The sequence below is a fragment of the Cupressus sempervirens genome, chromosome 3 (genome assembly GCF_028749045.1).
Source record: "Cupressus sempervirens isolate cs-2001-9-10 chromosome 3, ASM2874904v1, whole genome shotgun sequence".
Lineage (NCBI taxonomy): Eukaryota > Viridiplantae > Streptophyta > Pinopsida > Cupressales > Cupressaceae > Cupressus > Cupressus sempervirens.
Genome location: NC_143120.1, coordinates 354,978,337 through 354,992,284, shown reverse-complemented (window position 1 = coordinate 354,992,284; position 13,948 = coordinate 354,978,337). Strand labels below are relative to the sequence as shown.

The following is a 13,948-nucleotide window of genomic DNA, read 5'->3' as shown; positions in this document are numbered from 1 at the left end:
TTGATTTTGTCATTTAATACTTTATGAACATTTATAATGATGAAGTAAATGAATACAAAACTAACACCTTGATTATGCAATTCTAATGGTCAAAAATACGAGTAGAATTAGATAAACAATGAATTATTAGAAAAATGGATGCTTTAATTTGTATGATTTTTTTGATATGTAATTTACATAATGCATTTGATTTCTTGATCTACTGATGTGTGAAATGAGTGTGTAGGAAATTTAGCTAGGAAACCCCAATGAAAAGACAGAACTAAACCACATGTTAATTTTGTGCTATCTTGCATTATCTTCTTTGGAAGGTTGTTAATTGGTCTTAAAAATTCTCCTAGCTTTTGTTGGGTTCTATTAAGTCATTAAGGCCTAAAAAAACATTAAATTTAAGTACCCTAGGGGTAAGGGTATGGGTGGGGAGTACTTTCCACCCCTTTAGCCTCCTTGATTGACTTTTAGGGTCACTCAAAAACCCTACTTTTGGTTGATTGCGAAAATTAATTGTCTCCTTACTTGAGTTGGTGACCCAAAACTCCATCTTGAGGTTACTTGAAGTCTAGTTGAGTTAAGGATCATACTTAGAGGCATTTTTGGAGTAGTTTTTTGGTTGTTACCCAATCTCTAGTTTTGGAGAAAGTTTGAAGATTGAAGGAAGAAAAGGGAAAAGCTCTTCTCAACCCACCATTTTTCCATCACTCTTTTGTGAAGGTAGGATTTTTTCACTCCTTTGAATTGTTTCTTCATGTGTTAATGCTTGAATCTTGCTTGAATCATGCATAAGGCATTGAGTTGTTCTTTGTATTGCTTGCTTGTGTGTTGGGTTTGATTTGGAGGGATTTTATTTTGTGCTTGATGTATTATTATGCTTGTCTTGAGGTTTTGTTTTTGAGGGGATTTCATGGGGATTGTTTTGGCATCACTCACCCTTGGATAGGGAAGAAGTGGCCACGTACGGGGGAAGAGCCTTAGTTGGACATCAATGGTGTAGCGTCTCCTCTCATGGTGAGAGGAAGGAAAGAAGGTAGGGTGTATGGGCCCCTACTTGTCATCACATACCTTGTTTGTTATTGTGAATTCTTGAATATGGAAAGGAATGAAAATCCTTGTGGAAATAGCCTCGAAAGGGCCTTGCAAAAGAATGGAAGTTCTTGAAGTTTTAGCCTTGAAAAGGCTATGTTATGGTATGGTGATTGACATCTCCCATTGGAAGATGTTGGAAGAAAGCACTTGTGAAGGATTTAGAAGAGGATTCATTTGAATTGTAATATTATGTAAATTGTATTTGAATTTTGATGTATTGGCAAAGACATCAAGTTTTCTTATTGGTTCTTTCCCGATGGAGCTTTGAACCAGGATGAATAATAGCAAAAAAAAAAGATTATGAAAACCTCCTTGTATTTCTCTCATGTGATTTCAAATTTTGCATATGTATGTGAGAAAATAGATTGATAGATAATGTCCTTGAATTATGACTTTTCAAGTTTTTAGTCATGTTAATGAAAGAAATTTTATATGATGAAGTTCCCAATTTGATGTTTTAAGTATCAAGAGGAAATGAAAATCCTACATTGTGGACAACGAAGTTAAGTCTCTCCTTATTAATTTTCACAATTGACAAAAAAATAAAATTTGAATAAGAATTATACATCACCTTGAATTCTGAATAAAAGGAACATACACCTTATTATATGATGATTGATAAAAACATAAATTCTAGGAGAAAAGAAAAGAATAACCCTATTCACATCCTTGTATTAGTATACTTGTTCAAAGGAAATCTATGTTGTCCTTAGGTAGAATTCACTCTTAAGTTATTATATATATATATATATATATATATATATATATATATATATATGTATGCATGTATGTATGTATGGCAAAAAAAAAAGTATCATCACTTAGAAATTGGCTTCAAAAAAATGCATCTCCAGGAGTGAAAAGCACTCTCTAGAAATTGTATGGAGAAATTTTAATCTCCTTTTTGGAATACAGAGAATCTTAAAAATATTCTCTCAACACCCTCTTAACTTATTAAATGTTTTAATTTTAAATATATAAACAAAAGAATATAAAAAGAAAGGGGCATACATGTTGAAATATATATATATATATATATATATATATATATATATATATATATATATATATATATATATATATATATATATATATATATATATATATATATAACTAAGTTCGTATCTACCTAATAAACTTTTTAAAGTAAATGCACTCTCTTTTTCCCTTTTACCCTTGCTTGTTTTACCTTCTCATGGCTAGGTGTGGACATCCCAACCACCTACCAGTAGGAGTACACATCACACTTATGACATGTCATGTCATCAAGGGGAGCAAAGAAGGTTTCTTTTTATTAAATATAAATCTACAACTTAAGTCTTAGTAGACTTTTTACCCCATTCTCCCATACCAAGTGCTTACCTCCATGATGGAAGGTCATGCAATGTGCAAGAGTGGGGGGAACCAAGTCTGTACAGTGCAGACTTTGGACAGTGCGCTGCCCTTGGGGAATGGCCCACGCATGGGACTGGCCACTTTGCCTAGGTTGAGTTAAGCGTGGGTCTTAGGTTAGTGGGGAGGGGTTAGTATGTTATGTAGTGTAGTGTTAGTTGGCTAGGTTAGTATAGGTTTAATTGGTTAGTGTTAGGTGTATTAATATTTTAAATTAAGTTTAGCATTATATCAATTGTTAGATTTGTAGTTAGTTTCCTTGTTATTAGAAAGTAGTTTTATATGCTTAGTTTGTTAGTTAACTTTAAATATAAGGTTGGAAAGGATGTTAGTATTAAATAATGTTTTAGATGTTAGAATATTAAATTGGTTCTAATTTAAAAATTTTAACTTGAGATTAGAATATTTTTAATTAAAATAATTTTAATGTCTTATTAATTAGCTTTATACTATTGTGAGCTTTGTTAGATTGTTTTTAATATGGACTTAAATTAATGATAGTTCAAATAAAGTTTAGATTAAACCATAGATTTATTGAATTTATTCTAGTCATCAACTTTAATGGTAAACAATAAATTAATTAATTAGATTGTTATAAGTGTGTTGGAGAAATTTTTTAAGTTAGTTTAGACTTGGGAATTAAATTTTAAGAACGTAGTTAGTATGTGTGGAACAATTAAATTTTATATTGACCTTCTTGAATTTTGAATTCCCTTAATGTTAGATAACCTAAATCATAATGATGATCAAGTTATCAAGTTAATGAAAGGGTCTAGTTAATTAGATCTTTTTTTGGGGGGTTAGTGGTATATTACTCGTAATTAAATTGTATCTAAACAAGATTATGTAATTAAGAGATAGAAGTCATTCAGTTAATGTGTTGGTTTAAACGTATTGAATAAGTGTTGTGATAGTCTAGTGTCTTCCTTAGGAGTTAATATATCAAAGAATCATTAAAACAATTGAAGGGGTTAGGGCTCTAATTAAATGGAATTAGTCGTTTGATTTAATTAATTGATTTACTAAGAAATTTTTAGTTTACCTAGATTACCCCTTAAACAAAATGTTCAAACTAAGTTGTAACCTTTTTGTATCATTGGGAACTTGCATCTAAAATATTTTATGACCATATCCTATTGAACCTTAGTTCTTTAAAAAAAAAAAAAAAATTGTGCATGATTTACCCTTATATTTTGGGCATGACATCCTTTTAGAGTACCTAGATGAAAATAGATATTTGAAGTTTAGTGATAAGCTCTACAGATACCTTGAAAAAGAAGGTGCACTAAAACACAACTTAACATGATCTTGTAAAAGTATATAAGAGGTATGATAAAAAATAAAATAATCTATTTGTTAGAATCCATATCAAACCTCATTTTATTCAAAAATGTTATTTTTATCTTGACTTGATACCTTTGTCCATTTTTACTAGTATGTTCTTGTTCTTGTTCTTGCCACTCTGAATAATTTTGTGAATTGGGATTCAATGGTTGTACAAAAGCTTTGTGATAAATCCAAAAAATATATTTATTTCTAAGAAATAATAGTATTCATACCATATTGCATACTCCATTAACATGCAGAGTCATAACTACATACTTAAACCCAAATACCTGTACAAATATTTGTTACAATGGAAATCGGCTCATGTTTACAAGTGAAAAAATGATTGCCACATATTAAATTAAGAGTACTACATTTGATAATTATGATTTCATTTCCATGCCCTTCAAATCTAGTGGTAGTGGCATATTGATAGGCGGTGATGATTTTTGAGATTGTTGAGACTAGGAAGGCCTAGTTAACATTCATCTTGGTTACAATTAACACATGATATGTATGTGAGCCTATGTTAGATGATGATTATTAATATTCACCATCTACTACTAGCTCAAGTAGTGACATAAGTTCTTCAATTTACATGTACTTAGAAAATTATGATTAAGATGACATTTACAACTACTGGACTATCATTGAAAACCTTTTATGAAGATGACACTTCCAACTACTAGTATGTCACAAAGAATTTGTGATGAAGATGGCATGTATATTCACTGGAGTACTTATCACCATGTTTCATTATTTCAACATCTATACTAAATTGGATATCATTGTTGTCTGTCAATATTTATTTCATCCTAGTAAGAGCTCCAATAATTTGTCTCACCATTCAAGAAGAATATTTTTGTAGGTTACCTCATTTATCATGGCAATACACCCTTAGCTTAATTTAAGACCCTTCTTCTTTCTATTTTTGACATTCAAACAAAATCCCATCACTAAATTTTCCTACTTGATAAAAATCAAAGAGAAAGTTTAGTAAAATTAATCGACATACCTTAGATCCTTCACAAGTTAGAAGATGATTTATCTTCTGGTTAAACCACAAGAATATCTCTCCTATATCTTGGCCATACATTGTATTATTGAATTAGGGTTGCAATTTTGATAAAAATCAAACTGAATGATTCTAACACCCACAGTGTAAGTTCTAGAAGCTAAACTTTCCTTGAAAGAATTGACATTTGAATCTTTGTATAAAATCCACCGTGCATTGTCCCTCCAATCACTTTTTTGATAAAACTATTCTATTTTTAGGTAGTTACTTAATTAATTGGGACTAATTGGGCTTATTAGGCCTCTTAATGATTGGCTATAATTTTACATAGACATAATGCAATTATGTTATCTCTAGTAAAGTCATACTAGACATAACACGATCGTGTTATGTCTAATATGACAATTTAGTCATACAAAGAATAACACCATTGCATTTTGTTATGAAAAGAGTGCAATCATGATTAGGCTTGGTAATAGGCCATTTAAACTATCTAAAGGCTTGGTTTTATGTTTTCCCTCCATTTCTCATTCATTTAGATGTTTTTTAAACTTCTAAAATCAATTATTGTCTTTGACTTCATTAGGTTTGCAAATGGTGAAGTATGTTTCTCTAAAATCACCACCATAATCTCACACATTTTCTTACCTTTCTAACCATAATTTTTATTTTACTTTTTGGACAAGATTAGCATTGTAAAGTTGACTTTTCTATATCATTGTCTTGACAATTCTCTGGTACATATGTCTACTATTTTCTTAATAACATTTTATAAAATTAATAAAATGGAAAATAAATTACATATAATTTTTCTACACTAGATTCTATACACTTTTTTGAAAAAAAAAATATTGATTTTATATTATTTTGATGCAAGTTATGCCCAACACACGAATAGGTCCCAGAATTTCAAGATGAAGTCACTTCAAAAAATCATAGAAAAAAAATAGTGATAAAAAAATTATGGAAAAATACACAATTTATAGATCTCACTCTTACATAACATGCTCCCAAAGGGTTTTTCAAAATAATAAATATAACTATATTTTTTTTTGGGGCACACAAAAACAACTATGTGGTATTTTTTTAGCAAAAAATGGGAATAGTATTTCATGCGCATTGGATTTGACACTCTTAATCTTATCCATTTTTAAAAATCCTTAGTAGTCTAGAAACAAGATTCAGAGTACTACAATTTTTTGTGTTTAACACATTTTCTCATTTTGAGTGTTTAACTCTCAAATGGGTCCTCCAAGATCACATTTACCTAATTTTAGCAAAAGGTGTCCACTTATACCCTCCTTTTTTCACACCATCTTGTTGCACAAACCCTAAAATAAATATTATAGTTTAAAACTATGGGCATAGATGCACTTAAAGGTTGTATGAAAATGATGATTATTTTCATGAAATATAAAAGGTTTTCTATGAACTCTCTAATGTATATCATTTTTGAATAATGAAAAGTATTTTTTTCAAGATAGCCTTTGTTTAATGGAAGTTAACTTTGTATACCCATGTTTTCAATGACGGATAATATTGTAAAGAAAAATAAGTGTGGTATTTTATGTGGGAATTATTTCTTAGATAAAAAACAAGAGAAAGAGAAGATATTTTACTACTAGCCGTAGATGAAGTTAGATGTGAGTATATTTGTAGACTCATATATTGCATGTTATAAATCCAAAGGAGTAACAAAAATTGAAGGCACATATGAACCACTACATATTCCCATCTAGACCTTAAAAATTGTTAGTAGAGGTTTTATTATGGAATTTCCTAGAATACACTAGTGATTTGATGGTATCTTTGTGGTTTGAGTTTGTTTTAGGAAATAATGCATTCATTTCCTTATAATATTAAATGTGACATGCATCATATGTCAAAAGTATATTATTCAAAGATATTTATCTTGATGCATGGAATTTTTTGGAATAAATTATTTAATAAAGATGTCAAATTTGATGGAAATTCTTGAAGAACCCTTTAGAAGAATCTAGGCACTAATTTGTCCATGATTTCTTCTTCTATTGCCAAATAGATGGCTACAATGAATTTTTCAATAGGCTAGTGTATAATCTTATAAGATTCCTTACAACAAAATATGGCAGAAGGTTGAATATTATCCTACGACTACAAAATATGCATGTGCTGTATTTTGTGAATATCATTATTGGGAAAGGAACTTTTCTAGATTTTATATTGATCAGATCCAAGAGTAGTGTTTGAATATAGGAACTTACCAAATAAAAGCCAAATTAGTTCTTATGGGGAGAAAATTTTAGAGAGTATCAAATAAATCCATAATTAGGTAGAGGCCACATTATACAAATCTACTCAGAAGTAGAAAGACTAGGTATATAAGAAAAGAAGGGGTGGCTAGCTTCAAATAGGTTATTTGGTATGAGACAAACTCAAAAAAGAGAGGCTAAATGAGGGTAGACATACTAAACTAATGATATGGAATATTGGTCCTTGGAGGACTATTCAATAATTTGGTCAAAATGTCTATAAATTAAAGTTTCCTAATAATATTAGAATCTTTCCTATTTTTAATATTGCATGCTTATCACCATGAAAGGATATTTTGATGCAATTAGTAGATAAGGTGTCTAGATGGACAAGAATGAAGAAATGGTCAAGGAATTTCCACCAAATAAGCCTCAAAGATAGAAAGGATACTTGACACAAAAAAGTGAAGAGGTTAAGGAAGAAAAGGGAAACAACCCTTACAAGAAAAAAAGGTTGATTGCAACAAGGGAAACAACCTTGAGATGGACTACAATCTGCTATGGATAATAATGCACTAAATTATGAACCTAATGGTAACATCTATGATATTTTAGTACAACCTTAATAAAGTAAATCAACTCTCTATCCTTATAATATATTCCACTCATACCTTTTTTTATTGATATGCAGTACAACATGCTTACACACTTTCCTTACTTTTCATCACACACACAAATTTAGTCCATTTAAATGATTGTTTTCATCATTATATAAATAACATTAACATACACAAGGTCATCATTGAACTTGTACATCAATTATGAAAATGAATTATAGTTTCCAGTCTGATTGAAGACATATCAATTAAGGCATAGGGTGGAGCCAAAAATTTCATCTCAAACACACCATGATTCAAAAATCATACTCAAGGTCCACTACAACACTCAACCTTACCAAGTAGGCGAAGAACATACAAACAAACTTCGAGAAATAAAAATATGGATAGGATTATTTTAGATGATTAACCTAAAATCAATTTCAATTATATGAAAGTTAAGAATATTTTGAAGTTATAGATTTTATTTACCTTATGAAAAGGTATTAATATTCTTATTTTTTCTAATAATTATGTTTGTTCTATTTAATAATTCTATTCATACTTATTTTTTGAGTCTTCAATAAAGCTTTTATTTCCTTCAATTATGTTATTATCTAGATTCAAGGAGAAGAATTGACATGGTTTTTATTGGAGCTTGTGCACCTCTAGGAGATATTGGATTATGAAAGAACCACATTATGTTCTTTTTCATAGTTCATCTAGATAGTTTTCCTTTTTTAGGATTAAACTAGAGACAGAAATAACAATTACATGCAAATATAACCAATATCAAAAAATAATAGATCACACAGAAAAGAACACAAGACACCAAGATTTAACATGGTTCACTAAATCCTCGGGCTACACACACCAAATAGAAAGTCTAATATTATTGAGATCTAGTTATTATAGCCTGATTACCATCTGCAATCCCTTACAGTTCAATACCACCACAAGAACCAATTTTTGCATCACCACTATGAAACAATCCCTAACCCTAAGCTCTTTTATACAAGTAGTTTTTACCGCTTTAGGGTTATAATTAATAATTACATGTTGGCCCAAAATCTCGATAAAATAGGGCCCAAAAGTTTTTTTTTAGGGTGATGCCCTAAGCCCCAAAGAATTTATGAAGTATGTATAGTACTTTCTTAATCAGTCACCACAATCTAACATCGTTCTCATATCATTGTCCACCACATGACAATGGAACAATGAAAGCTTCTTGAGTAATGAATCATTGTGTCCTACATTATAGAAGCATTATTTCTACTTAGGAAACATGAATGGATTGACTTAATATCAATTTACCTCAATATTATTCGGAGGTACAACCTATAGGTAACCTTTGGTTTGGGAAAGGTCAATGACAATTCGTGGCAGATATTTTTAAACATTTGATGTCACTAGAAATGGTTGACCAAAGCCTTAAAATGTAATCCTTTAGGGCCCATTTTGTTGCTGGAATATGATGGGAATGGTCATTGAGAATCAGACTATATTTTTGAATTCTTTGTTTGGTACGTGGAATGGGAATGGGGAATAGGAATACGTATTCCCATTTTAGGCCAAAATGAGCATAAGTCCATTCCCAAAAATATCAATTATTGAAATGGAGAATAGGATTTGGCTCTAATAATGGTGGCATCTTCTTTAGGAGTGAAAGGCCAGTGCTCCACTTGAGGGCTCAGCTGATTGCACCACCGTAGCCTACAAGATTTCCTTGATCTTCCAGGAATTTCCCTTTCCCCACATAACTACCATCCTATAAAACATCATCTTCCACCGCTGCTTTGGAATCAAATGGCACTAGAGGATACAAGTGCAGGGACTCAAATATAGTAGCATGAAGGTATTGCATGTCCCTCAATTTCTCATACATGAAAGCAATCCTTTTTAATGCTTCTACTTCTACTTTTCTATCGGAAATAATCTATGTAATCTCATGGGGGATGGCTGACTCCACTCGCGGATGTAATGAAAGCACCCAGAAGAACTATGTCAGTGCAATTTCTCACCGACGCCATTAAAAGACCTCAAAACAACATTCTGTAGCAGCTATAACTATAAAAATTATGGTTTCCAACCAAAAAAATCAGATTTACCCACAAAGAGTTCCTCTATTTTTTCAAACAAATTCTCAAATAGATTTTAGTGAACTAAATAGGAATGGGATTGTCATTTTCCATTCCCAATGCCTACTCTGACTCCCATTCCTATTTCCTATTCTAATTTTCTATTCCTATGCTTGTCACCAAATGGGCCCTTATTGGAATAGATTATTTTTCTAGCATAGAATGAAGAAAAAGATAAATGTATGGTGAGGACAATAAAAATTAGGGTACTCTAGTCCTAACACTATCCTAGACCTTGTTAAAGCATGTAGAAAATTGTATGACTCTAGTATTGTTTGTCTTTCCTCCCATCCAATTTTAAATTCTGTTGATGTTTATTAGGTTTTTGTGAATTTTTAAAGTAAGCTCTCTAGAGAGACATTTTTTCCTAAGATTAGGTTGTATGTGCATACTCTATAATTAATAAACCAATACATACATTAACTAAAAATATTGGATTCTTCACCAAATAGTCAAGTGGAAGATATATAATTGTTGAATTCCTCTAATTAGTTAGACATGATCTATATTTAGGCATGCCATTTGAAAAAGCATATTGATCTTTTTAAAGAGTAACATGAATTAGAGTTTTACAAAGTTTTTAAGTATATTTTCATGGGCACATCCACTATTTATTCTTAGTACTCTCTTAAAATAATTTTTTTTTTTTTCTATTTTTTATTTACTATTTCAAGGAATTAAAGAGTTTGTTCATAATTTTTTTGATAAATTTATCTACATATTTATTTGTTTGAAATAAGATAAGAGCTTAACCTCTAAATTTCAAAAAAAAAAATATTTAAATATAATTAAGTTAATATTTTTTCATAGTTTTTGGATATATATTTTATATTTGGTAATCTGACTAGATAACATTAAAATATAATTATAATTTATTTTTTCAAGAATGGTGCCATGATTTTAGTCTCATATTCTCCTTAAATGCTTGTTTGTGTGAATAACCTTTTTTAATTTCTTTAAATATGATTGCATATTATTTATTTATTTGTCTAAAAATCTAAATGTCTTATAAATATTCCAACGTCCTACATTCATGTTGTATAAGTCAATACATTGTGACAAAATCTAGAGTTTAAAATTTTATATGTATATTATTCCTATATCTATTGCATAACTAGTCTATCTCATAACCCTTTATCCCTTCCACCATCACTACATTGTTACCTCTTATCATATCCCCATTTAAAATCTTATATTATCCGATACATCTCTAACACCACACTCTATCAATATCTACCCTATTTATTCTATATAATCACAATTTATAAGTTGTGAAACCTATCTATTTGAAAGACTACATGGTAAGATGATGTGATAAGATAATGTTATAAAATCATGACATGTCATTGTGGGATGACTTCTTATCATATGTTGCAAGCTAAGATGAGATCAAACACCGAGATGCTAGTGTGCCATGCTAGATAAATTCTAGTCAACAAAATATTTGGAAAATGGCCTCTAAACAATAAATTTGTTGAATCATTTATTTTATCATTATACCTTTGAGGTACATTGGGAGAAAAAAATGGCTAGTTGGATGTATCAAACACAACTAGGAGCAAATATTTGTGATAAGGGATGTAAAGCTTGCAATTTTGTTATAGGTAACTAAGAGTGATAGGAATGTGTTCAAAAGAGAAAATTTTCTCTTATTAATTCACATCAGCTTCTTTCTATGTGGAATTTCTTTTGGAGGGTTGACTTTGAGAAAAGAAAATGATTTTGTTGATTATTGTATAGGAGATGCAACACAAAGAAAACTAGGTAACGTGTATGCATTCAATAGTGCTAGTTACTTTTCCATGGTATTGAAACTACGTATTTTGAGTACGTTCCCAAAGAGTTATGAGTTATTGGTGTCTTTTGATTTTGTAATTTTCTTTCATTTTTGTGGGGTAGGGCTGGGGGTGTGGGCATTTCAATCTCTAATATTTCAAATAGGAAATCCATGAGCCAATTATCAAAGGAAAATGAATAATATTATGGAGGGTTTTAGAATCTATAATTTCATACTTTTTAGAGTAACATTTCATACTCCACTATTTAATAAATGAGATTCATTGTCAAGAGCCCTAGCATATTGCACTCAACCACTATTTCATAAGCAATATGATATTTTGTATTTTTTTTTGTGTCTTTACCTTCTTATTTTAAAGTTTTTCTTTTCACTTGTCATATTTTTTCAAAGATGTCTCTCCAAATCTATGTTCCTTTACACAAATTTAACATTGTAACACCCTTAGCCAATTAAATTATGAGAGTACCACATAACTCAATAAACAAAAAATAATAAATATATTATCCTCCCTTAAAGTCAAATTAAATCAAAATGTCGACAAAGTAAATTTGTAAGGACATTGAATTTCAATCTTAATTAGATTCCAATACTAAACATATACCAAAGAAATGTATATATCAGATGGAGAAATTTTAGGCACCTAGGTGGCTACATGTGAAACCTAAAAGATAGGACAGACTAACTATTTAGACACATTATTGGAAGGAGTTGGTGTTCATTGTTATTTACTTTGTTGGTACCTGGTTGTCAATCTTAGATTCCAATACTAAACATATACCAAAGAAATATATATATATCAGACGGAGAAATTTTAGAAACCTAGGTGGCTACATGTGAAACCTAAAAGATAGGACAGGCTAACCATTTAGACACATAATTGTAAGGAATTGGTGTTCACTGTTTTTTACTTTGTTGGTACCTGGTTATCAATCTTAGATTCCAATACTAAACATATACCAAAGAAATGTATATATCAGACTAAGAAATTTTAGACACCTCGGTGGTTACATGTGAAACCTAAAGATAGGATAGACAAACTATTCAGACAAGTAATTGAAAGGGGTTAGTATTCACTGTTTTTTTCTTTGTTGGTACCAGGTTGTCAAATTTTTAGCGTTAAATGACAAGACTATATATGACCGGACATTATACATCACTCTTTTCGTGAGTTGGAAAACATACCCAAATAGAAAACGATATTTAGTCATCAAATGAACATTAGCGAAATGTTTTAACTAAATGTTGGTTACCGAAATCCGAGAACATTTTTCTGGCCCACGATGTCACAGAATTTTGAAAGCATTCATCTCAGTGACCCTTGAACAGAGTACTATTGATGTTGCCGGAGGAGTGGCTCTACAATGTCTGCCATAGTTGCTGAGCATTCGCACATTCGGGGCATTAACTTTGACTTGCCCCATGTCATTGCAACTGCACCTCCCATAACTGGTGTGACACCTCATCTCAATCAAATCATGAAAGAGTGATTTGGTTTGTTTTGTATTATTTATTGGTGTGAAAGATTGTAGATATTAAACTACAGATACTAAATAGCTATCGGTTTTCAATTCTAGGAGTGGAGCATGTAGGTGGAAACATGTTTAATCAAATTCCTTGTGGAGATGCGATTTTTATGAAGGTAAAAACTTCCGACTTTAACAAACAATATGTTTTAGGTTGGTTAGAATACTATTTCTTCAATACATCAATATTATGTTTGTTTACATTGCATTCATTTATAATTGTTTATGATTTTTTTAATTTAATGTTTTCTTAAAGGCTAAATCATTATTAATATTGCAATGGATTTTACATGATTGGGATGATAATCACTACATAGAAATTTATAGAAAGAGCTATGAAGTAACACCAAAAGATGGGAAGGTCCTTATTGTTGATGCACTACTTGATGATTCACAAGGAATCTCGAATTGTTTGAGTTTATTGTTCAACATACATATGATCATATATACTATATGTCGAAAGGAGAGGAGTCATGAAAAGTTTAGCCAATTATTTTTTAAAGCAAAATATAAGAGCTACAATATCATAAAGTTACATTATCTCCAAGTCCTTATAGAATTATCTATGGCTTAAAGCATATTCAAGATACCATATTGTAACATTTCTCTGAAATAATTGTTGAGACATTTGTATCTTAAGATATGCTTTTATATAAAGTGGAGGTAACCATTCTAAGATCCCATTTTTAATTTTTGTTGTGTTGAGAGAATGTATTTGGTAAAAGATATGTTATATAGGAGCTTTTAGTGGCTTTCTAAGCAAGAGCTTTTAGTAGTTTTTAAAAACTTTTAATGTTTTTCTTAGTTTCTTGGAAGTTGTTTTTTATTAATAACCTTGAAATATTA

The 13,948-nt window shown here is 30.3% G+C and overlaps 1 pseudogene; it reads left to right on the top strand.

Annotated features, from left to right (window-relative positions):
* Positions 1 to 13,676, top strand: part of LOC149566451 (flavone 3'-O-methyltransferase 1-like) — a 65,689-nt pseudogene extending 52,013 nt beyond the window's left edge.
* Positions 13,677 to 13,948: the final 272 nt, after the last annotated feature.